At 48.9% G+C, this 26,110-nt stretch overlaps 1 long non-coding RNA gene and 1 pseudogene across 1 annotated transcript in view; one reads left to right on the plus strand and one right to left on the minus strand.

Annotated features, from left to right (window-relative positions):
- Window positions 1-17,994: 17,994 nt before the first annotated feature.
- On the minus strand, window positions 17,995-20,050 carry LOC119333671 (annotated as a pseudogene).
- A 2,370-nt stretch (window positions 20,051-22,420) lies between these two features.
- LOC119332182 overlaps window positions 22,421-26,110 on the plus strand; it is a 6,097-nt gene continuing 2,407 nt past the window's right edge. Inside the window, exon 1 of the long non-coding RNA XR_005160842.1 lies at window positions 22,421-22,772. This is a non-coding gene — a long non-coding RNA (uncharacterized LOC119332182). The remainder of the gene's footprint in view (window positions 22,773-26,110) is intronic.

A 26,110-nucleotide genomic window follows, 5' to 3' on the forward strand; every position in this document is an offset into this window, starting at 1 on the left:
AGTGTTTTCTCGTAATTAAGCATTACTACAACTATTTCAACGTGTAATTTTCATCTTTTACAATTCGAGTAGCTTCTCCCATGCCATGCAAGGCGCTATGTCTTGGAGAGGATGGGTTTTGAAGACCATGGAAGTTTTGAAACAAAGAAAATTCACCTAAGGACTCATCATGATGCGGATTTTGAAGTAAAGTTGTACAATTCTGAGAGCGTAACCCATTCTGGTTGCAAAAAATGGGAAGCACTTTGCAAGATGTATGGTTTTGATGAGGGTATGCTTGTCACCATGGATCTTGGTGATCTTGAAATCGAGCAAGACAATTTGGAGATTTGGGTCCTTGTTGATATGCCTCCAATTCTACCGCTATGTGAGTTTCTCAAACATAGTTATTAGCTAATTTATATTGTTTATTTCAAAATAGTTGACAGCTTACTTCCATTGACAGCTTATTTTCATTCTTCAAAGAATGTGCGGGAGATGGTAAACAAAACCCACTACACCAATGGCTCCGAATTAACTTACAAGGAGAAAAATCATCTGGTCGGATTTTGTACTTACATTGAGAATTACAATATCTACAATCAAACTCCTCAACATTATGGTCAATACGTGCCACTAGTGCATGTGTTGAACTACGGTAACTACCATGGAGATACCCTGGTAAGATTTTTTACTATTATGACATCCGTGCATCTTTTGCATACTTCTAAAACTAGTACATAATTGCTAACTATGAAGTTATTACTATGTTTTTCAACAGATAATCCCAGAGAATTGTGTGACTCATTTGATGTATCAGAAAGGTAGCCTTAATGTTTTGAACATACAGCCAGGTCATCCTACGAATCTCAATTGTCCATACCGGATTTCTAAAAGGAATGGAGGCATGCAAATCAAAGGATGGAAAAAATATATGGATAGTCGTAAGGAGGTTCTTGGAAGCAAAAGGAAGCGAAGCGCAAGAATTGAAGACAGGATGATCTCCATTCTCCATAATGGAGAGTCAGGGTCTATATTGTTTTATGCTATTTTACCTTAAAGAGGGTATTTAGGTCCTACCTAATACCGATGATCATGTGCTAAGAACAATTAAGTAGGGCTGGTTCGATGACTATGATGATGATGATCGTATGACTTGTTATTAATAACGAGTAGAAGTTGTATGATGATGATTAGTAGACTTGTTATTATATATGATGCGAGCATGAAGAGTTATTATATATCAGCGAGTGAAATGAACATGGATTGGATTGAAAGGAAGGCAACATGCATGTGGTGCATGTCGAAAGTGAAGGAAATATGCCCTAGAGGCAATAATAAAGTTATTATTTATTTCCTTATATCATGATAAATGTTTATTATTCATGCTAGAATTGTATTAACCAGAAACATAATACATGTGTGAATACATAGACAAACAATATGTCACTAGTATGCCTCTACTTGACTAGCTCGTTGAATCAAAGATGGTTAAGTTTCCTAGCCATAGACATGAGTTGTCATTTGATTAACGGGGTCACATCATTAGAGAATGATGTGATTGACTTGACCCATTTCGTTAGCATAACACTTGATCGTTTAGTTTGTTGTTATAGCTTTCTTCGTGACTTATACATGTTCCTATGACTATGAGATTATGCAACTCCTGTTTACCGGAGGAACACTTTGTGTGCTACCAAACGTCACAACATAACTGGGTGATTATAAAGGTGCTCTACAGGTGTCTCCGAAGGTACTTGTTGGGTTGGCGTATTTTGAGATTAGGATTTGTCACTCCGATTGTCGGAGAGGTATCTCTGGGCCCACTCGGTAATGCACATCACTATAAGCCTTGCAAGCATAGCAACTAATGAGTTAGTTGTGGGATGATGTGTTATGGAACGAGTAAAGAGACTTGCCGGTAACGAGATTGAACTAGGTATTGAGATACCGACGATCGAATCTCGGGCAAGTAACATACCGATGACAAAGGGAACAACGTATGTTGTTATGCGGTTTGACCGATAAAGATCTTCGTAGAATATGTAGGAGCCAATATGAGCATCCAGGTTCTGCTATTGGTTATTGACCGGAGACGTGTCTCGGTCATGTCTACATAGTTCTCGAACCCGTAGGGTCCGCACGCTTAAAGTTCGATGACGGTTATATTATGAGTTTATGTGTTTTGATGTACCGAAGGAGTTCGGAGTCCCGGATGAGATCGGGGACATGACGAGGAGTCTCGAAATGGTGTAGACGTAAATATCGATATATTGGACGACTATATTCGGACATCGGAAAGTTCTGAGTGATTCGGGTATTTTTGGGAGTATCGGGGAGTTACGTGAATTCATATTGGGCCTTAATGGGCCATACGGGAAAGGAGAGAAAGGCCTCAAAGGGTGGCCGCACCCCTCCCCATGGGCTGGTCCGAATTGGACTAGGCAGGGGGGCACCCCCTTCCTTCCTTATCTTTTTCCCTTCCCTTTCCTTCCCTCCTACTCCTACTACATGGAAGGGCTCCTAGTTCTACTAGGAAAAGGGGAATCCTACTCCCGGTGGGAGTAGGACTCCCCTAGGGCGCGCCATAGAGAGGGCCGGCCCTCCCCCTCCTCCACTCCTTTATATACGGGGGCAGGGGGCACCCCAAAGACACAACAATTGATCTCTTGATCTCTTAGCCGTGTGCAGTGCCCCCCTCCACCATAATCCACCTCGATCATATCGTAGTGGTGCTTAGGCGAAGCCCTACGTCGGTAGAACATCATCATCGTCACCACGCCGTCGTGCTGACGAAACTCTCCCTCAACACTCGACTGGATCGGAGTTCGAGGGACGTCATCGAGTTGAACATGTGCAGAACTCGGAGGTGCCGTGTGTTTGGTACTTGATCGGTCGGATCGTGAAGACGTACGACTACATCAACCGCGTTGTGCTAACGCTTCCGCTTTTGGTCTACGAGGGTACGTGGACAACACTCTCCCCTCTCGTTGCTATGCATCACCATGATCTTGCGCGTGCGTAGGATTTTTTTTGAAATTACTATGTTCCCCAACAGAAAGTAGTACAATCCAAACTTGATCAAGTTAGGATTAGTATTACTTTCGACATGCACCACATGTTGCCTCACTTCAATCTAAGTCATGTTTAGGCATAACAGTAGCAGTAGCACGGAGATAAGAAAGGACACATCTCTCTATTAGCTACCTATACCAACCTAAATTAACCCCCAAAACCCCTAAACCACCTCCTTTAAAAAAAGCAGCCCCTGAAATGCTGACGCGTGGAAGCTTATTGGTCCCAGTTGGTGCTACCAACCGGGACCAAAGGCCCTCGTGCCTGGACTCGCTGGAGCGGCCAGGTGGAGGCCCATCTGTCCCGGTTAGTATAAGAACCGGGACTAAAGGCTTAGGGCATTACTAACGACCCTTTAGTCCCGGTTCCCCAACCGGGACATATGGGCCTTATGAACCGGGACAAATGGCTCTTTTTCTACTAGTGAATGGAGTTAATGACACGACGATCGTACTGATTCCAAACATACCCCATCCTAAGGAACTAAAGGACTTCAGACCAATTAGCCTGTGTAATGTGGTGTATAAGGTTGTTTCTAAATGCATGGTAAACAGATTACGACCTCTCCTGGCTGGACTCATTTCGGAAAATCAAAGCGCTTTTATTCCAGGGAGGCTCATATCTGACAATTCCATCATTGCCTTTGAGTGTATTCATCATATCCAGGAAGCAAAAAACAATTCTCTCGCCTTATGTGCATATACGCTTGATCTATCCAAGGCCTATGATTGGGTGGATTGGGAGTTTTTGGAGAAGGCTTTAGCTAAATGGGGCTTTTCTCAGACATGGATCTCTCGTGTGATGGCATGTGTGTCTTCGATGAAATATCCGGTAAAATTTAATGGCAAGTTATTGGAGGCGTTCACCCCCTCTAGGGGGCTCCTCAAGGTGATCTGTTGTCCCCCTTTCTCTTCCTTTTTGTAGTTGATGCCCTTTCTTCTCTCATAAAGAAGGCTACAAGGGAGGATGATCTTCAGGGGGTCAAAATCAGCAGAAGTGCTCCAGAGATTTCTCATCTTCTATTTGCAGATGACTCTCTCCTGTTCTTCCATGTGACAGAGCAGCAGGCAACTTTGGTAAAAGGTTTGTTGAACACGTATGCGTCAGCGACGGGACAACTGATCAATCCGTCCAAGTGTTCTATCCTCTTCTCGAATCATTGCCAGCCTAATGTTATACAGGAGGTAAAGAATGTGTTGGAGATTACTCAGGATGTTTTTGAACCAAAATTCTTGGGCTTGCCGGTCCCTGAAGGAAGAATGCACAAAGATAGATTTGAAACTACTCAAGATCGGTTGCGGAAGAGGCTTGTGAAAGCACAAGTGCTCCCTAGGTGGTTTTGGTAATTAATGACAACATATCTCTTGTTGGACTAACGTTTCTATCTAGTATGTTTCAGATAAGTTCAACAATGGAGTGGCATGGACTAAAGGTTGTGGGAAATTCTCCAAGATGCTAAGGACAAAGGATTGGCTAAAGCTTAAAGCTCAAGACTCTTCATTTTACATTTTAGTGATCCAAGATCACATTGAGTTCATAGGAAAAGCCAATACTATCAAGGAGGGATGATGTGTTGCTTAATGAGCCTCTTGCTTCAAGTGCTTAATGATATGCTCCAAAATCCTTAGCTACTTTCCCACTTCCACATATGACCTAAACCTAAGCCAAACTCGGACCTACCGATTATTTCTATCCGGCGCCACCGAGTTTCACTTGTCATAGCCATTGCCAAACCCTAATCAATTCGGTCTCACCGATGGGATCTCGGTCTCACCGAGATGGGCTTGCAAACTCTCTGTTACCTACTGCAATATTTTCGGTCCCACCGAGATATGCAATTGGCCCCACCGAGTTTGCTTGGCCAACTCTCTGTTTCACTTATTACCCAACTTGGTCCCACCGAGTTTGAGTAATCGGTCAAACCGAGTTTTGGATTTACCCTAACCCTAGCACATCGGTCCCACCGAGTTGATCCAGTCGGTCCCACCGAAAATCTCTAACGGTCACTAGGTTTACTATTTCGGTCCGACCGAGTTTGTTGATTCGGTCCCATCGAGATTTGTAAATTGTGTGTAACGGTTGGATTTTGTGTGGAGGCTATATATACCCCTCCACCTCCTCTTCACTCGTGGAGAGAGCCATCAGAACACATCTACACTTCCAACTCATATGTTCTGAGAGAGAACCACCTACTCATGTGTTGAGGCCAAGATATTCCATTCCTACCATATGAATCTTGATCTCTATCCTTCCCCAAGTTGCTTTCCACTCAAATCTTCTTTCCACCAAATCCAAATCCTGTGAGAGAGAGTTGAGTGTTGGGGAGACTATCATTTGAAGCACAAGAGCAAGGAGTTCATCATCAACACACCATTTATTACTTCTTGGAGAGTGGTGTCTCCTAGATTGGCTAGGTGTCACTTGGGAGCCTCCGACAAGATTGTGGAGTTGAACCAAGGAGTTTGTAAGGGCAAGGAGATCGCCTACTTCGTGAAGATCTACCGCTAGTTATGCAAGTCCTTCGTGGGCGATGGCCATGGTGGGATAGACAAGGTTGCTTCTTCGTGGACCCTTCGTGGGTGGAGCCCTCCTGAACTCGCGCAACCGTTACCCTTCGTGGGTTGAAGTCTCCATCAGCGTGGATGTAGGATAGCACCACCTATCCGAACCACGGGAAAAACATCCGTGTCTCCAATTGCATTTGAATTCTCCAAACCCTTCCCTTTACATTCTTGCAAGTTGCATGCTTTACTTTCCACTGCCTATATACTCTTTGCATGCTTGCTTGATATGTATTGTGAATGTTGAAATTGTGCCTAAACTCCACTTAAACCAAAAAAGCTTTAAAAACTGCAACTTTAGCATTAAGTGTCTAATCACCCCCCTCTAGACACATCTACTTCAAGGTCCTACAAGTGGTATCAGAGCTTTGGTCTCCATTGCCTTGGTTTAATCACCATTGGAGGAAGATGGATGTGTCTACTTTAGGGAGACTTAGACATAGAGTGCCTATTCTTGATGGAGAGTATTTTCATGAGTGGAAAAATGAGATGCTTGTAATTTTCAATCAATATCATTTGAACAAGTATATTGCTAGCCCTTGTGCACCTCATATTGACCCTTTGCATCCTACCCTAGATGAAGATATTGACATAATTCGCAATCTTAGAACTATTGAGCTTATCATTAGAGGATTGCCCAAAAATTTGATTGCTAGTTTGCCTACTCTTAATTGTGCCTATACTATATGGAAATTTCTTGAGGAACAATTTCCCGATCATTCCTTGAAAAATTTGGATGAAATTCTCCATAAATCTATTGCCTTGAGTAAGATGAACTCTAGTGATCCTAGTTTTGGTGATTGTCTATTTGAGCTTACCAATCTCAAGCGTGCTAAAGGAGATGTTGGAATCATTATATCCGAAGCTATAAGAATTCATAAAGGTGACCACTTTGATGATCATTTATCTAATGAATTACCCTCTCTAGGAAATGATGAGTCACAAGATCATGGTGAACATGGATACTATGATGATGATGATGATGATAGTGACTTCGATCTTGATGATGCAATGAGACATTTTGGTCTTATGGCAAATCTTCGGGGATATGTGTCAGGAGGAAAGGAATGGGTTCTTGATAGTGGATGTACTGATCATATGACCGGAGATGAAGAGATGTTCCGTGAGCTTGCTGAAAATGATGACCCTCAAAAATATGTCACCTTTGGTGATAATTCAAAGGGTAAAGTGGTTGGCCTTGGTAAGGTGGCCATCTCACATGATAGTTCCATTCAAAATGTCATGCTCGTTGAATCTCTCGGCTACAACTTACTTTCAGTATCTAGACTTGCTGATTTCGGTTTGAATGTCCTACTTACTAAGGTAGATTGCCAAGTGTTTCGTCGAGACAATCATAAAATGGTCTTTACCGGTATACGTAGAGGTGATCTTTACATTGTCGATTTCTCTAAAAAGGCACAACCTAAAACTTGCTTTATTGCTAAATCCTCAAAAGGTTGGTTGTGGCATGGACGACTAGGTCACGTTGGCATGAGAAACCTTGACAAGCTTATTAAAGGAAATCATATCCTTGGAGTTAACGATGTCATATTTGATAAGGATAGACTTTGTAGTGCTTGTCAAGCAGGTAAACAGGTTGGAGGAAGGCATCCCGTGAAGAACATCATGACCACAAGGAGGCCACTCGAGCTACTTCATATGGATCTTTTTGGTCCCAACGCCTACAAGAGTCTCGGTGGAAATTCTTTTGGTCTAGATATAGTTGATGATTTTTCAAGATTTACGTGGGTGTTCTTTCTTGATGACAAGTCGCAGGTCCAGAAGATCTTCAAAAACTTCGCTAGGAAGGCCCAAAATCAGTTTGACGTGAAGATCAAGAAGGTTCGGAGTGACAACGGAACGGAGTTCAAGAATGCAAATGTGGACACCTTTCTTAACGAAGAAGGGATTTCACACGAGTTCTCGGCTACGTACACACCTCAACAAAATGGAGTTATTGAGAGGAAGAACCGGACGCTCATCGAAATGGCGAGAACGATGCTTGATGAGTACAAGACGCCGAAGCACTTTTGGGCAGAAGCGGTTGAGACAGCTTGTCATGCAACAAATCGCTTGTATCTTCACAAGCTACTCGGCAAGACGACATACGAGCTCCTCACCGGAGACAAAGACCCTTCAGAAGCAATCCAAGACTTGTCTATTGGCAAAATTCGTCCAACGGAGGTGAAGGAGAGTACCTCGTCCGTCCAAGTGGAAGCTTCTACTTCACGACAAGGTGAACCAAGAATTGATACAGAAGCATCCACAAGTGGGACACACCAAGATGAAGAAGACAAGGAAATGCATCAAGACGAACATCAACAACCTCCTTCTCCACCACGACAAGAGAACGACAACGTCAACAATGAAGAAGGCCAAGAAGAAGAACAAGATGAAGAAGATGTTCAACGAAGACCCAAGCAAAAGCTCTCACGAGTTCGAGCAAGAATTTCCAAAGATCATCCCGTCAAGCAAATCTACAATGATATTCAAACCGGGAGAATCACTCGCTCAAAAACTCGTTTAGCTAACTTTTGTGAAAACTATTCATTCATCTCTAGCATTGAACCTATGAAGGTTGAAGAAGCATTGGAAGATCCGGATTGGATAAATGCTATGCATGAAGAGCTACACAACTTTGAGAGAAACCAAGTTTGGACATTGGTTGAGAAGCCCGACAACAACCATAACATCATTGGTACCAAATGGGTGTTTCGCAACAAGCAAGATGAAGATGGGCAAGTGGTTCGCAACAAAGCACGTCTCGTCGCCCAAGGGTACACACAAGTCGAAGGTATGGACTATGGTGAGACATATGCTCCCGTTGCTAGACTTGAGTCCATTGGCATCTTACTTGCCTATGCTAATCACCATAATATCACCTTGTACCAAATGGACATTAAAAGTGCTTTTCTAAATGGTGAAATAGAGGAGGAAGTTTATGTCAAACAACCTCCCGGCTTTATCAATCCCAAGAAACCAAATCATGTTTACAAACTTCACAAAGCTCTTTATGGTCTTAAACAAGCTCCTAGAGCATGGTATAAATGCTTGACCAAGTTCCTTATTGCAAGTGGTTTTGAAATTGGTAAAATTGATTCTACTCTTTTTACTAAAAGGGTTAATGGAGAACTATTTGTATGCCAAATTTATGTTGATGATATCATATTTGGTTCAACTAACCCTCTCTTTAGTGAAAAGTTTGGAAAGCTAATGTCAGAGAAGTTTGAGATGTCTATGATGAGTGAACTCAAATTCTTTCTCAGTTTGCAAATCAAGCAAACTAAGGAAGGTACATTTGTCTCTCAAACGAAGTACACCAAGGACTTATTCAAGAAGTTCAATATGCAAGAATGCAAAGGTATGCCTACACCCATGCCTACTAGTGGACATCTTGATTTTACCAAAGATGGTGAACCGGTTGATCAAAAGGTTTATCGCTCTATGATTGGTTCCTTGTTATACCTATGTGCTTCACGTCCCGACATTATGCTAAGTGTGTGCATGTGTGCACGTTATCAAGCTGCTCCTAAAGAATGTCATCTTAAGGCCGTGAAAAGGATAGTGAGATACTTAATTCATACACCAAACTTTGGCATTTGGTATCCTAAGAGGTCTTCTTTTGATCTTGTTGGCTATTCCGACTCGGATTATGCCGGAGACAAGGTTGATAGAAAGTCCACTTCGGGTACTTGTCAATTTCTTGGTAGATCTTTTGTGTCTTGGTCTTCCAAGAAACAAAACTCAGTATCCTTATCCACCGCCGAAGCGGAATACATTGCCGCTGGTTCATGTTGTGCTCAATTACTTTGGATGACCCAAACTCTTAAAGATTATGGGATCTATGTGAAACATGTTCCACTGCTTTGTGACAATGAAAGTGCTATCAAAATTGGTCATAATCCTGTACAACATTCTCGAACTAAGCATATTGAAGTTCGTCATCATTTCATTCGAGACCATGTTGCTAAGGGTGATATTGATCTTAAGCGTGTTCGCACCGATAAGCAATTAGCGGATATATTTACTAAACCTCTTGATGAGAAAGTATTTTGCAGGTTGAGAGGTGAATTGAACATTATTGATGCTTCGAACTTGGAGTAGGAACTCCATTGGATACATGCAAGACATGAGCTTATGACTAATCCATGATATATCTCTTATGATGACTATCTTATGTCTTGGATATATTTGTACCTTGCATGTTGTCTAACCCATGTAGGTGCTTGGTTGAATCTAATTCCATGAGATTGCGACTCACTCACATCTTGAGCAATCTCTACATCACCGAGTCTCTACACAATGGTGGTTGAAGACAAGGAAGCACAAAACCATTCAAACATATCCTTTGACAAATTCTATGTTGAGCTTCATGATTGTCATTTTTGGATACACAAGTGCTCTTCCTTGCAAGAACTAACCCATGTAGGTAGATGAACTCAAACTCCAAGTGGTGCTCCCAACTCTTGATGAGCTACATCAACCTTGAGCACCCACACAAGTTCAACTACATGAGAAAGACCCACACCACCACCCAAGGTACGTTATTCCATCTTAGAGAAGCTTTACTCCAAGACATGAGTCAAAGCAACTCAACAAGATGTGAATACATCAAGATGCTTAAACGAAAAATGGTAACCCCATTTTGAGCTTAAACGATGAGTATGACCTATGATCAAGTGTTCTCACTTGACTCCTAAGTCAATATACTCTAACATAGGTGACTATGTCACCGCCCAACTCTAGATGAAGTTCTCTTGTGTTCTTCATCTAGATCTTTCAGTTTCTTCTCTTTTCTTTTTGTTTTTGTTCTGCATTTTCTGCATTCAATTCATTGCAAATCTTTGTGAGATCCTACATGTTTAGTGAGCTGAGGTGACAAGTGTTTTTCTCTGTGTTGAACTCAGTTTCACCGACTTGTAGTTTTCGGTCCAACCGAATCTTTTCGGTACCACCGAAACATGCCACTCGGTGCCACCGACTTCGCAACAGGAAAAATAGTTTGCCACTTGTTCTATATTTCTTCTGATCCAGCTCCACTCAATGAATCTTGTCCACTACAAGCATCACAGTTTTATCCATTGCTTTGTGCTGAGTCTCAAGGACCAAACCTATACGACGGATTCCAGAAAGCCCTTCTTGGAAATTGATGTCAAAGGGGGAGAGAGAGATCACATCAAAGCTTATCACCTACAAGGGAGAAAGTATTAAGGGGGAGAAAGAGATTTCCAGGGGAGAGAATACTCAAGGATCCCAGATGCTTGATGTTCAAGAGGAGAGATGTCACATGTCTTTTTGGGGGAAAGACATGTTCATATGTGCTTATTTGCATTAAGTTCTATCCATTTGTATCTTTCAGCTCTGATTTTCTGTTCCCTATCTTCTCCCAATATCCCATGAAAGATTCAGGGGGAGCAAGACACCTAAGGGAAAGAAATCAGTCAAATTCATTGCATATCTTTACTCTTGGGGACATGTTGAATCCATTGTGGTACCTTGTACTCACTCTCTACATGTCATCCCAGTCTTGGTACTCTTGTGGCTTCTTTGGTTCGCTCTGGCTAGTGGAGGTACCTGTGTTATCTAACCTTGTTTGTGCAGGTTCATTCCATCCTAAGCCAGCTAAAGACTACAAGGTAAGTGTATGCATCAAAATCATGAGTATGAGGAATTCTTGCTTATGTACATACTGTTTGCAAGAAGGACTGATGAGCATGAAGGTATTTTTCTTGATAATCTTTTGCTCTGATGCATATGGCTAAGATACATGTAACACATTGCCTACTTTGTCATGGTTATGCTCTCACATGCCTCTATATTTCACATTTACATGAGTGCATACATGTAGGGGGAGCCTATGCTTGTTACATGTCCTTCCAAAGCTTTACTTGCTGTTCTTTATATCTTTATCTAAAGCTTTGATGTATGTTGCCATCAATTACCAAAAAGGGGGAGATTGAAAGCACAAGTGCTCCCTAGGTGGTTTTGGTAATTAATAACAACATATCTCTTGTTGGACTAACGTTTCTATCTAGTATGTTTCAGATAAGTTCAACAATGGAGTGGCATGGACTAAAGGTTGTGGGAAATTCTCCAAGATGCTAAGGACAAAGGATTGGCTAAAGCTTAAAGCTCAAGACTCTTCATTTTACATTTTAGTGATCCAAGATCACATTGAGTCCATAGGAAAAGCCAATACTATCAAGGAGGGATGAGGTGTTGCTTAATGAGCCTCTTGCTTCAAGTGCTTAATGATATGCTCCAAAATCCTCAGCTACTTTCCCACTTCCACATATGACCTAAACTTAAGCCAAACTCGGACCTACCGATTATTTCTATCCGGCGCCACCGAGTTTCACTTGTCATAGCCATTGCCAAACCCTAATCAATTCGGTTTCACCGATGGGATCTCGGTCTCACCGAGATGGGCTTGCAAACTCTCTATTACCTACTGCAATATTTTCGGTCCCACCGAGATATGCAATTGGCCCCACCGAGTTTGCTTGGCCAACTCTCTGTTTCACTTATTACCCAACTTGGTCCCACCGAGTTTGAGTAATCGGTCAAACCGAGTTTTGGATTTACCCTAACCCTAGCACATCGGTCCCACCGAGTTGATCCAGTCGGTCCCACCGAAAATCTCTAACGGTCACTAGGTTTACTATTTCGGTCCGACCGAGTTTGTTGATTCGGTTCCATCGAGATTTGTAAATTGTGTGTAACGGTTGGATTTTGTGTGGAGGCTATATATACCCCTCCACCTCCTCTTCACTCGTGGAGAGAGCCATCAGAACACATCTACACTTCCAACTCATATGTTCTGAGAGAGAACCACCTACTCATGTGTTGAGGCCAAGATATTCCATTCCTACCATATGAATCTTGATCTCTAGCCTTCCCCAAGTTGCTTTCCACTCAAATCTTCTTTCCACCAAATCCAAATCCTGTGAGAGAGAGTTGAGTGTTGGGGAGACTATCATTTGAAGCACAAGAGCAAGGAGTTCATCATCAACACACCATTTGTTACTTCTTGGAGAGTGGTGTCTCCTAGATTGGTAGGTGTCACTTGGGAGCCTCCGACAAGATTGTGGAGTTGAACCAAGGAGTTTGTAAGGGCAAGGATATCGCCTACTTCGTGAAGATCTACCGCTAGTGAGGCAAGTCCTTCGTGGGCGATGGCCATGGTGGGATAGACAAGGTTGCTTCTTCATGGACCCTTTGTGGGTGGAGCCCTCCGTGGACTCGCGCAACCGTTACCCTTCGTGGGTTGAAGTCTCCATCAACGTGGATGTAGGATAGCACCACCTATCCGAACCACGGGAAAAACATCCGTGTCTCCAATTGCATTTGAATTCTCCAAACCCTTCCCTTTACATTCTTGCAAGTTGCATGCTTTACTTTCCGCTGCCTATATACTCTTTGCATGCTTGCTTGATATGTATTGTGAATGTTGAAATTGTGCCTAAACTCCACTTAAACCGAAAAAGCTTAAAAAACTGTAACTTTAGCATTAAGTGTCTAATCACCCCCCCCCCTCTAGACACATCTACTTCAAGGTCCTACAGCTTGTGGATTGGAGTGAGCAATATATGTCCTCAGGCAATAAAGAGATTCTCATCAAGGCCGTTGCCCAGACCATTCCTACTTATGTGATGAGCGTGTTCAAGCTTCCTGCATCGGTTTGCGATGAACTTACACATATGATTCGCCAATACTGGTGGGGCGTTGAGAAGGGAAAAAGGAAGATGGCATGGATGAGCTGGGATAAGTTGAGGCTCCCTAAATCCATGGGGGGTATGGGCTTCCGCGACATGAGATCGTACAATCAAGCTCTGTTAGCCAAACAAGCATGGAGGCTTCTGGATTCCCCCGAGAGTTTGTGCTCAAGATTATTAAAGGCTAAGTATTACCCACATGGCCAGTTATTGGACACTGTCTTCCCAAACAGTGGTTCAGAGGTGTGGAAGGGAATGTTATACGGTCTTGAGCTGGTTAAGAAAGGGGCAATTTGGCGTGTGGGAAATGGTGCTTCGGTATGTACCTGGAGGTATCCTTGGATCCCGAGACCTAACTCGTTCCGGCCAATTACTCCTAAAGGGAACTGCAGACTAAATCGAGTGTGGGAATTCTTGGATGATAACGGTGCTTGGAGAGTAGACAACCTGAATGAGTTTTTCTGGCCTATGGATGTGGTGCATATTCTGAAAATCAGAACTTCTCCCCGGTAGCGTGGTGATTTTCTGTCCCGGTTCCCGGAAAAAAGCGGGCTGTTTTCGGTAAAGAGTGCTTACAGGATTGCAACTCAGGAACACAGCATTGTCTTTGTCAACAGTTCATCCAGTACTAATCCGGACGGGGAGCGCTCTTTGTGGAACTTCGTCTGGAAATCTGATGTATCACAAAAAATGAAGATTACCACTTGGAGGATTGTTACAGGTGCACTAGCTACACAAAAGTGCAAACAGTTTAGGCACTTATCAACGAGATCGACATGCGCTCTTTGTGGTGTTGAGGAAGAGAGCACGTACCATGCGCTGGTAGCATGTACGCATGCAAGAATCCTCTAGGTGAACATGCGTCGTCGATGGCCATTACCAGCTGATGATATGCTTCTTGATTCTGGAAAGGAATGGCTACTGTCCTTGTTGAGCAAGTGCACTGCAGATGTCAGGGATATGCTAATTATGTTGGTGTCGAGGATTTGGCAGATGCGCAATGATTTGATGCATGGAAAAGATAGTACGCCAGCTCTCTCCAATGTTGAGTACTTGGACAGTTACTATAAATCGATCAAACTGGCTGGAAGGTACTCAACTGAAGAGATTATAAAAGGCAAGATGCCTATCCTAGAGGCTACACCCAACACGAGTGTCGACCGGCCCCCCACAACTCCATGGCCGGCGCCTGCAGCTGGGATGGCGGCGCTTTCGGTGGATGGATCCTTCCAACAAGATGACGGTTCTGCGGCAGCTGGTATGGTTCTAAGGAACCCTGATGGTACAATCCTTTTCGCAGCTTATTGTTTTATATTCCACTGCAACGATTCGCTGGAGGCGGAACTACATGCGTTGACGCAAGGCATGGCTTTAGCTATACAACACTCGGACCTTCCAGTAGTGGTGCAGTCGGACTCCTTGAAGGCTTTGTCCGGTCTTTTCAATAATGCTCTGTGTAGATCAGCTTATGACCACCTTGTGTTGGAGATCAAGGATTTGTTAGGTACTAGGGAGTTTTTTCCTCTGAAGATTAACCCCTCTCAGAATAGAGTTGCCATCGACTGGCTCATTATAACCGCACGGAGCGAACTACTGTTGTGTGCTTGGGCTCAGTATCACCGTGTATTGAGGATTTGTGGCTTCAACACTGTAACTCTATCATCATACAATAAAACTCCCTTCACCCTCGAAAGAAAAAATAGACATTAATTAATTAATTATAACTAACTAATTCGCAGTGGCTCCATCGTCTTGACGTAGGCAAACGTCCGGTAGTAGTCTCCGACGTAGCCCCCCATGTTCACGACAAGTCTCCCCTCATCCTCGTGCCCGACGCGCACGACGCCGTCGTCTTCGTCACGACGCAGTCTCCTGCCCGAGGACGCTGCATCTTTCCGCCGGTGCGCGTAAAACGACGCCCCGTCGCGCACCGTGAGGACGCACTCGCCGGCGTACGCAAAGTGCGGCAGCGGGACACGCTGCTCGAGGATGTACCGGCGACTCCATCCCTGCCCTTCTTCCTCCAGGACCCACGCTTGGGCCGAGGCGTGCCCACGGGTGACAAAGCCCAGCCTCCCGCGCACCTCCGTCAGGTGGTAGCTGCTGTGCCCGGGCGGCATCGCGGGCGGCCGCGGGGTGGCGGAGACGACCACGTGCTCGTCTTCGAGGTCGAATGACGCGACCTTGGCGACGCCGCTCGCCGTGACCCAGATCCAGTATGTCTTGCCGTCGACGCTGGCGATGCCGGCCGCGAGGTTGCACTTTGCGCCGCCCGGACCAACCGGCACCTCCCGCCACGTCGCCTCCCCCAGCGTGAGCACATGGACGGCGTCGAACTCGCAGACCCGTTCGTAGCTGCACGGGACGTGCACCACCTTGTGCTTCCCCGTCGTCGGGTGGTACGCGAAGCAGTACGCCTCGTGCCATGTCTCCGTCTTGCTCCACTTCTCCGCGGTCTGGGTCTGGCTCCCGACGAGCGGCCCGGCGCACGGCAGCGGCGGGACGGGCAGCTTCGCGCCGGTGGCCGGGTTGACGACCGTGAGGGCGCCGCCGGCGCGCTCCTCGTCGTCGCACAAGCAGAGCAGGCCGTTGCACGTGCCAACCAGCTGCACCGCTTCGCTGTTGCGGCCTTTGGCGGCGCTCCTCCACAGCTGCCTGCAGCTCCTCGACGCGGCGGCCGCCGAGGACGGGTCGTCGACGACGTAGGCGACGGCGTTGCCCGTGTGCCAGAGGAGGGGCTTGGCGCGGCTCTGCATCTCAGTGGTGCGCTTGTCGACGACGTAGCGCCAGACCCGGCAGACGAGGCGCGCCCTGCGGCGGCTGCTCGGCGGGAGCCGCTGCAGGATGTCCACCAGCACGTCCGTGGAGAAGTAGCGTTCCATGGCCGTGGTCTCCGTGGATTTCCAACTCGATCTTTTCCCTTCCCCCATTGAAAGCCTTCCGCGTCCATGCTCGACCGTGTCGTTTAAAACGGACAGAGGGTTACCGTCGGAGCCCGGCTTAGTTACCGAGGGTTGTGGACTTGTTTTTATCATTCCTGACTTACCGAGGGTTGTGAACTTGCGCTCGTTTTTGGTTGGAACTTACATGGCTGTCAAGCTCAGTGTGAAAGGTTCGGATGGAATTTGAGAACGCAATGCCGAGCAGTTGCACGGGCTGCAGATTTTTTTGTGATTTTTCACCATGGATTAAGGACCGGTATATCCGAGGAACGTCTCGTAAACACTTCCTCTATAAAAAAAATATAAAAGCGTTTGAATCATTAAAGAGGGAGTAGTTTCTTTACGAAGCGAGGAGGAAGAGTGCATTTTCTACCATGCACAGTATATACCGTGTATTGATCAGCCGCTTAATTATTTCAGGGTCATAAAGAAATCACAATGTACTAACCTGATGTACGTCTTACTTTTCTCCATCTTTCTGTCACATGGTCAGTTTGTATGTGTCAGCCTTTTTAAATAGTGTTCTTTTGTTTGGATGCCTCTCCCTTTTGCAACTCTATCCCAAAAATATATTTTCTCTTTCTATTTAAAGATTTGGATGCTTGATATCTTCTGAAATAAAAGTTTGTGTTATATTCTATTTGGACAAATGTGCCTATACTGATGATATATTTTAAACAAAATTTATACAAAACTGATCTATAAAAAACTCGATGAAACTTGGTACATACAGTTGTATTTTACTGTTTCGTAAGGTCGCTCCATGTTTCATATTTGAATTTTAAAATTTGTGAAAATATATTCAAGAGCGATCTTATTTCAATGTTCTCTTCACAAGGAACATAAATTTGCAAATGTATCATAAATCAAACTTACAGTTCAAAAGATAAAATAAATTCAAATTTTAGAATCATATGAAAAAACCCTGAGTGAGTGTAGTACTGCTCGTTTCTACTTTGTGAGTGAGAGAAGAGATATTGCAGGTAATAACTACGGGAAAAGTTGTCAGGAGAAATAGTGATTGATTGATATGACATAAATTAATAGAACAAGGGATCATAAATTGAGGTTAACTAAGCAACACAAAGACTAGATGCATGCACGGATCCGAATGTCAAAGACAACCGGTGACTGATACATGCATGGTATATACCATGCATGGTAGAATGTCTTTTCTCAGCGAGGAGGTGTTGAAGTTACTCAACTCTAACGGCTCCCTTCAACAAAAAAAACTCTTTCCCGTAAAACTGATTTTCTGGCCTTCCTTTTCGGAATTCAGAAATCAATTCAATTACAAGGATGGTTTTGGTACGGATTCACATAGCACCATATAATCAAACTCCACGACGGCATACTGTTCGGAATTTTCAGAGATCCATTCGATTCATGCACTCCAAAGGAGGATTCATCAGTAGATGGGATAAATCTACCCAAGAATGATTACCAACTCAAGCAGCATGTTCCAGAACAAACTTTAGGGCACGATTTGATTTTGAATTCTGAAGATGATCAAAGACAACGAACTGGCTCTGTTCACCACAATTCTAAAAATCAAACACACCTCTATCGAACCTCAGGCTAGCGTACTCCTTAATTTGCCTTGCCTGGCGAGGCCGTGCATTTGGTAACACGTTAAAATCTAGCTTTGCCAGGCGTGACAGTTGGTTAGGGCGAGAAATTTAAATGCTTGCAAACAGAGGCGAGCAAAATTTGACGATCGGTCTAGTCGAACACAGCCAGCTTCTGGTACTCGTCGCCGGCGATGGCCTCCATCATAATGGCCTCGGGGTTCACCACGCCGTCCCTCTTCAGGAAGATCTTGAGGAAGTTCTTGGAGAAGCCGCTCACCATGGCCACCCCGGGCTGCGTCGACGTCACCGGCGTCGATTTGGAGTCGCGCAGGTTCCAGAAGATGATTTGCGGCACCACGTCCCCGTACCCGGCGTCCCTAAACTTCTGGCAGATCACCTTATAATCTGTGTTCCACGACCGCTGCCTTTCCTCCTCCTCGTCCTCCTCATCGTCGTCCTCAGAGTAGTCATCGTCGTCGTCATCCTCGTGCCCCGACGCCTCGTCGAACTCCATGTCGCTGTACACAAACACAGTCCTGATCATCTTCTCTGGCGCCAGCCGGGCTTCCACCGCCGTGCGGAGGATCTGGTCGAACACTGCTTGGAAGTTGGTGTTCATGTCCCACTCCATACGCTGCACGAACCTCATCTTCTCACGGAGGGTCTTGCCGTTGATGAGCTGGAGCTCAGGCCTCTCGCTGAAGGTGATCACCTTGCCCGCCCACGGCTCCTCGCTGAGCTCCGACGTGAGCACGCCGAGCGCAATGCACACCTCCATGGGAGTGCCGGTCATGCTGCCGGACACGTCGCAGACTGAGATGCAATTGCACAACGAGCCCTTGGAGCGGAGGTCGTCCACCATGCGGCGCCACTGCAGCTCGGACACGTCGTCATCCTCGCCACGGTAGGCGGCCGCCGCGATCTCGTGGGGCAGCAGCGCCCCCGCCGAGATCTTGGCCTTGCCGGCGGCCTCCACGTCCTCCAGGTACTTGTCGAAGCGCTCCTCGTCGTGCTTCTTGAAGAGGACCTTGTAGCGCCGCATGGCCACCGAGGCAACACGGGTGTAGGGCAGCTCCGACCACCGCTGTGCGCTCATGTACACTTCAGGGAGCTCCAGGACCTTGCGCAGAGGGACGAGCACCTCGCGGCGGAGGCGGTGGAGGGTTTGGTACGTGTAGTGCTCGTCGGAGAGCTCGGCGTACTCGGGGTCCGAGTCCCGCGGGAAGAGGCGGCGTGCGATGGCCTCGCAGAGCAGCGTTGTGCGGTCAAACGACGAGCCCGGCGTGGGGCACCACTTGGCGGCGAGCCCGATCTTCCTCTTCTTGCCGTCGAGGGCCAGCTGCTCGAGGTCCGTCGCAAGGAGGGCGGCGAAGAAGTCAGCGACAGCGTCGAACAGGAAGCGGTAGGCACGGTCGCCGTAGTACGTCTCCAGCGACTTCACGGCGAGCTTGGCCACCTTCCGGACCTTCTTCGACGGCCGCCGCTTAGTTGCCGCCGTCTTCTTCTTCTTCTAGTCCACCTTCGGCTTCTGCTCGGCCGGCTCCTGGACCGGGACAGGGGCGGCCTCCACCTCCATGGGTTTGCCCTTGCCGGACCCGGCGAGGGCGGCGGAGAGATAGGCCCCGGACATGGGCTTTGGCGGCACAGGGGCCAGCACGCGGGCTTGCTTGCGGTCGGCCAGCCTAGGCTTGCCGTGGTCCTTCTCCTTCCCGTCCGCCTTCTCGGCGGCGGCGCTCTCCCTGGCGAGCCTGCGCACGTCGGGGCCGTGGATGAGGCGGAAGAGCAGCTCGGGCAAGTCCTTGAGGTAGCCGAACTCGGCGAGCGCGGCGACGTTGCAGGCGAGCGTGCGGGGGTGGTTCTGGTGCAGCCAGAGCGCGGCGGCGTAGAAGCCCTCCTTGTCCGACTTGCCGGTGCCGCGGACGCCGCGCAGGTTGCAGGCGAGCTTGAGCGCCGTGAGCGCGTCGTGCGCCCAGGCAGGGGCTGCCCGAGTTGGCGTACGAGGCGGAGCCGTTCTCCGTGAGCGCCCTCCGCGGCTCCAGCTCCGCCTTGATCTCCGCGGCCGACGGCGCGTCGGCGGCCGCGTCGAGGACGCCGACGGAGGGGTGCGAGTGCGGCATGGCGGGGCCGGGCGACGGGCGCGCGCCGCGGATGATGGGAGGGCCGAGGAGGGAGCGCGGCGGCGCGGCGGGCTCCGTCTCCGTTGCCATGATAGCTAGGGTTTTGATCGGTCGTCGCGATCTGATGCAATTGATATTTTTCCTCTTTTCGTTGAACTTATTACTCCCTTCATTTTAAAATATAGTATGCCCGCGTTTTTTGAGGTCTAACTTTGACCATAAATTTAACCAATAAAACCGACTGCGGCGGGAGAAAAAATTATATAATTAAAAACTTTTTTCAAATACGAATTCACTGATATAATTTTCGCTCCTGCTGCAATCGGTCTTGCTAGTTAAATTTATGGTCAAAGTTAAAACACGAGAATAGAGGAAGCATTACATTATGGAATGGAGGAAGTATACGCGATAGATGATGGGGATTTTGATCGATGGGAGGAGCTTGATCTGGGCCGCCGATTGAACCGACATGGCAGGTGGACGGCGCAGATCCGACAGAGGGGAGTATTAATGTAGTTAACGGAAAAAAAAGTTATATTGCTCATGGAAGACCGATAATCTTTTTGAAGGTTTATATTATAATCGTGTTCTAATCACTTCGGCTGAAGTTCAGCCGATTTTGTGGAGTTTGAGTCAATTTTTTGTTGGTAAATTAATGTTTCCCGGTCTACCCGCTCATGATGGGCGTCGCGTTCGCATCCAAAAGCCACGTCCTTCCACATGGACCCGATGAAATCGCCCCCTTCTTCTTATCCTTTTCTCCACCATTGTCATGCGTGCCGCCATGGTGAGCGTCGTCATAGAGGCTGGGAGGCCAGCAACGCACAAAAAGTTGCAATGGGGACTACAACTCGTGATGTGTCGTCGCCACCGATGCTTGAACGAAGCAGTCACGGCCGTGCGTGCTACAATGGCGATCGTCACCCGTGCTGAAACCTGGTGCCGAAAAGCTACAAACAGGGCGGTGACAAGCTATGGCGGGCGAAGGCGATGTCCTGATGGTGCAACTGGTTGTCGAAAAGCTGCAATGTTAGGAATATGACACACAGGAAAAGGAAGACCAAATCAATAGAGATGACACAATAATTTTAACGTGGAAAACCCCTCTAATAAGAGGGTTACGATCCTCTGCAATATTGTACGATGTTGTACAGTCACTGCCATGTGGGACCTGGCCCCACATGTCATCCACACTACAGCACCATACGGTACTGCAAAGGATCTCAAATGCTAATAAGAAGGGGAATCACGAGCGTGAGCCAAGGAAACTTAACTATATCGGAAAAAGAGGTTACAAACACCGTGGATTTACAACGATGATCTTATCCCGTGTGACGGCTTACAAATAATATATATTGCAGTGGTGACCTAGGGCGATATTGTGCCCAAGCCTCTCTGACGACGAGCCTCCGCTCCGCTACATCAAAAGTTAGCCTCAATATGAATTTGGATCACAACTTAACATGCAACCTGCTATCGAAAAACTACGCCCGACACTAGCAGAAGCTGCGACGAGGGCTACCGCAGGATGCAATGGTGCTGGAACCGAGCAACATGTATGTTGGAACCAAAGATTTTTTTTTTTTGCTGGAACCGTGAATGGCAATTGTTGCAACCCGCGGATAAGGGACGCGAGCTTCCATTGTGACCATGACGTCGTTTTTGCTGCAACCGACTGAAGCCGGAGCTGGAACCAGAAGTTGGTTTTGCTACAACCGAAGCGGTTTTCTATGGCGCCGACGAGGGGTAGAGTTCAGATTATTACTACTGGAGCCCTTATTCTTTTGATGGAATCGGCACCATGTTTTGTTGGGACCGACGCCCTGGCTTGCTACAACGTTCGCGCCTGGGAGCTGCAAAACGTGGCAAGCTGGAATTGTCATCTCGGTGGTTGCTGGGACTGGTGTCGTGACATACTGGAACCAAGGGAGGGGGCATGCAAGAAGCGAGGCAACCCCCACGTTGCAATCGTCGACGAACACTCATGGTAGAGACGGGTGCGATGGACCAGTTTTGCGAGGGTGGCGACGACGTGGCGAGCGCGACAAGTAGTAGTGAGCCGACGGTGCTTCAAGAGTTGATCGGCGTGTCCATGGTCTGGTCAGCTGAGCTCGCTGCCGGGCTCTTCCTGATGAAAGGGGAGGGGATGAGTGTTGTATGAGGAAGGAGAGGGGCGAGGAATACAACGGTGTGTGTAGGGCCAATCGGACGGGCGCGCGACGCCCAGGCAAAATTTGACCGGTGCCTTGCGTCGCCCTTTTTTGTGCATGATGTAATTGCACTTCCTTTTACAACTACACTTATTTGTCTTTTTTGAAAGGGTTCTTTTGTTTGTTTCTATTTTTTTTTGGTTTAGTAATAACTGTACTTTTAAATCGTCGAGTCGTCTACACAATCCTAAGAAATCCACCCTCCTCTCGTAACCCTCTCGGTCCTATCCCGTCTACCGGCCCGTTCCCCTTTGCGGCGGCGCATCGCCATCGATCCAGGCCGCCGCACGCCTCATCCCGCCTTCCTCCGTAGCTAGCGGCGGCGCACTTCGGCAGGTCCCTCCCATCTCGCCTCACCCCGGCCGCATTCCTCGCGCTGCTCGACTCCAGCCTCATCTCGCCTCATCCCGTCATCCGTAAGGGCACAGCGGCGCGGCAGCGTGGAGCCGTGGAGGGCAAAGGCCAAAGGGTGATCACGACAGGGCGGCTCGACTCCCGACCTGCACCCGGGTCTACTAGAAGAAGCAAGCAAGGGGCGGCGACCACAGCACCAAGCAGTACCTCGTCATCAACGGATCCTTCTCTTCAGTATCAATCCCAAGGTACAGACCGACACTATGCTATGTATGTGCATGCGTGATTGTGTGATTTTGCATGTGTATGCAGTGGGTACTTCTGTTTCCAGCCAAAGACATTGAGCTTGTATGTATTATCATTCTAGAATCTAGACTATGGCATACATTACTTCCTAGAGCCTAAACTCGTCGACGGTGCGAAGCAGAGGCGTGGAAGAACTTGGTGTTCTCGTCCCCCTCACACACCGCGCGACGTTTGCCACGCTGCCGCCAGTGCGCACACTGCCGGCGAACGGACGCGGCGAGAGCCAGGCGGGCGTCGCGGCGGAGAGCGCTCTCATCTGTGGAAAGAGCACGGTTTTCTTCTAGGAAGTCAAACAGGTCAATAATGAAACGACAATCATTATCAAAAGTGGGAATGAACCGGTGCTGTTTTTTCCAAACCTTGGCAGCAAACCTGAATGCTTTCTTCCTAGCCGCGAGGATCCCACCTGCACCCGTAGCACGCACCGGAGCAGACCAGGATGGCAGAGTGGTAGGGAGGAAGGCGGGGTCCTGGAGCCAGCTCGTTTCAAAGAAGAACCGTGAGGGGTTCGGGGTTTTGGTCGAGGCCGTCACCAGGAGGGGAACATGATCAAAAGTGACGCGAGGGAGGGAGGTGAGAGAGGAGTCAGGGAACACGTCATTCCAAGCATTGTCAAAAAACGCACGATCAAGCCGGGCAAGGATGGGGGGATCCTGCCGATTTGTCCATGTGAAGGAGCGGTCCGAGAGGTGCAGCTCATGCCAAGCAAGGTCATTGACAAGCAGCTCATGCCTCTGCTTCGCACCGTCGACGACGCAACCGCATTGCGGCCTTGGAAGTCGAAGGGGTGCCGGTGCTAGACCATGCAGGGAAGGCCGCGGCCCTGCGTGCTTTCTACATGACGCTGCTAGGCCGGTCCATGGAGCCCGTCTGGCATTTCGACCTGGGGGCCCTCTACGCTGGTGCCCCCTCTGTAGACGGGCCTGCTCTTGTGGCCCCTTTTGAGCAGGCCGAGGTCAAGGCGGCGGTGCACGCCCTGGACCGCACCAGCGCCCCTGGCCCGGACGGCCTGGGCCCAGCGTTCTACCAGGCGGCCTGGGGCGTGGTGGCGCCAGATCTTCTTCGTCTCTTCGACGAGTTCCACAACGGCGTCGCTGCCCTCGATGGGATCAATCGGGCCTACATCGCTCTGCTGCCCAAAGGGAGCGGTGTGCCGTCCCCTGCCTCCTTTCGCCCCGTCTCGCTCCAAAACGGCGATATCAAGATCTTGTGCCGTGGGCTTACCTCACGTCTTCAGCGGCAAATTCCTCTCCTGATCGATGAAGATCAGTCCGGCTTTGTGCGGGGCGGAGCATCTCCGAAAACTTCATCTATGCCACGGAGATGGTGCAGTGCTGCCATCGTCGCCGGGCCCCTACGATGGTCCTCAAACTTGACTTCGCCAAGGCGTTCGACTCCATCAACTGGGCGAGCTTGCGCGCTGTGATGGAGGCCAGGGGGTTCCCGTCGCTCTGGTGTGACTGGATGGATGCCCTCTTCCACTCCTCGAGCTCGGCGGTCTTGTTGAACGGGGTGCCAGGGCGATGGTTCCGGGTGCGCTGCGGCCTCAGGCAGGGGAACCCCATCTCCCCCTACCTCTTCCTCATCGTCGCCGACGTGCTCCAACGGCTGATCCGCCAGGATGATGTGCTTCGCCACCCCCTCCTTCCGGGCGCGCCTGCGGTGGTGCTGCAGTACGCAGATGACACGCTGATCATCGCGCGGGCGGACGAGGACGGCGCGGCCCGTCTCCGGCAAATTCTCGATCAATTCGCCGCCGCCACGGGGCTGATCATCAACTTCACCAAAAGCACCCTGGTGCCGGTGCATGTGGAGGAGGAGGCTCTGGCCCGCGTGGTGGCCGCTCTGGGCTGCGCCACGGGGTCGTTCCCGCAGACGTACCTCGGCCTCCCTCTCTCATGGGAGAAACTGCGATTCGCGGATTTCCTTCCGCTGATTGCGAAGGTGGACAGATATCTCGCCGGCTGGGCGGCTCGCCTTCTCTTCCCCGCGGGGCGTCTGGTGCTCATTGACGCTGTCCTGGACGCGCTCCCTACATATGCCATGGCTGCGTTGCTGCTGCCGCCTGCCGTGGTGCGCGCGTTGGACGGGCTGCGCCGCGCCTTCCTATGGAACGTCGCCGAACGAGCCTCGGGCGCCCAATGCCTTGTTGCTTGGGAGCGCGTTTGCCGGGCGAAGAGCGAAGGCGGGCTGGGAATCCGCGACCTGGCAACTCAAAACTTGTGCCTGCTGCTCAAGATGCTGCATCGCCTTCACACGACCCCCGGCTCTCGGTGGGCAGCCTGGATTTGGGGCGGGGCTGGTGGACGCTCCCTCCTTGCTCGCGGCGAACTGGCCCTTGGTGAGCACCGGGCCGCGGTCGTGAAGTTGCTCCCTCTCTACCACGCCATCTCCGTTGTCGACGTCGGGGACGGAAACACATGCTCCTTCTGGTGGGATCGTTGGCTGCCTTGCGGGGCTGTCGAGGCGGCGTACCCGGCCCTCTTCTCCCACGCCCTGGATGCGGAGGCGACGGTCGGGCAGGTGCGTGCACGTGGGCTCGCCCGCTGCCTGGTGCCTCGGCTGACAAGGGTGGGTGAGCGCGAGCTCGCGGTGGTTGCGGCACTCCTGGCCGCGCTGCCTACAAGGGACGGGGGGGATGAGAGGCGGGACTTCTGCACGCCGCCGCCCCCAAAGGCGCCCTGTCGTCCAGCTCCGCGTACAGGCTGCTGCGGTTTGGCGGGGTGACTGCGGGCTTCGCCTCCATGATCTGGGAAGCGCGCACGCCCTCGCGGATGAAGTTTTTCTGCTGGCTGCTGGTGCAACGACGCGTCCACACGAGGGATGTCCTGCTTCGAAAGCACATTGTTGATGCTGAGGATGCCGGCTGTCCACTCTGCTCTGCTGCTCTGGAAACTGCTGACCACATGCTCTTCTCCTGCCCGTTCGCGGTGGCGTTCTGGAGGCATGTCCAGGTCGTGGTCGATGGTGCTACGGTCTGCAAGCTCGGCGTTCTTGCTGCTGCGGTGGCGGCAAGTGTTGAGTCGGAGGTCGAGTTCGCCTTGCTGAGCTGCTGGCAGCTTTGGAAACACCGGAACGCGGTTGTTTTTCAACGCATGCCGTCGTCCCTTGCTCGCCTGCTTTGCTGCTGTAGGGAGGACGCGGTCCTCTGGCGTGATCGGCTGTCTGAAGCTCGTCAATCGCATGTAGAGGGATGGGTGCGTGCGTTCTCGGCATTGCCTACGTGATGCTATCCTCGCCCCTCATGTAAAGTTGGTGTTTGTAACTATCCGGGAGTTTA

The sequence above is a fragment of the Triticum dicoccoides genome, chromosome 7A, assembly GCF_002162155.2.
Source record: "Triticum dicoccoides isolate Atlit2015 ecotype Zavitan chromosome 7A, WEW_v2.0, whole genome shotgun sequence".
Classification (NCBI taxonomy): Eukaryota; Viridiplantae; Streptophyta; class Magnoliopsida; order Poales; family Poaceae; genus Triticum; species Triticum dicoccoides.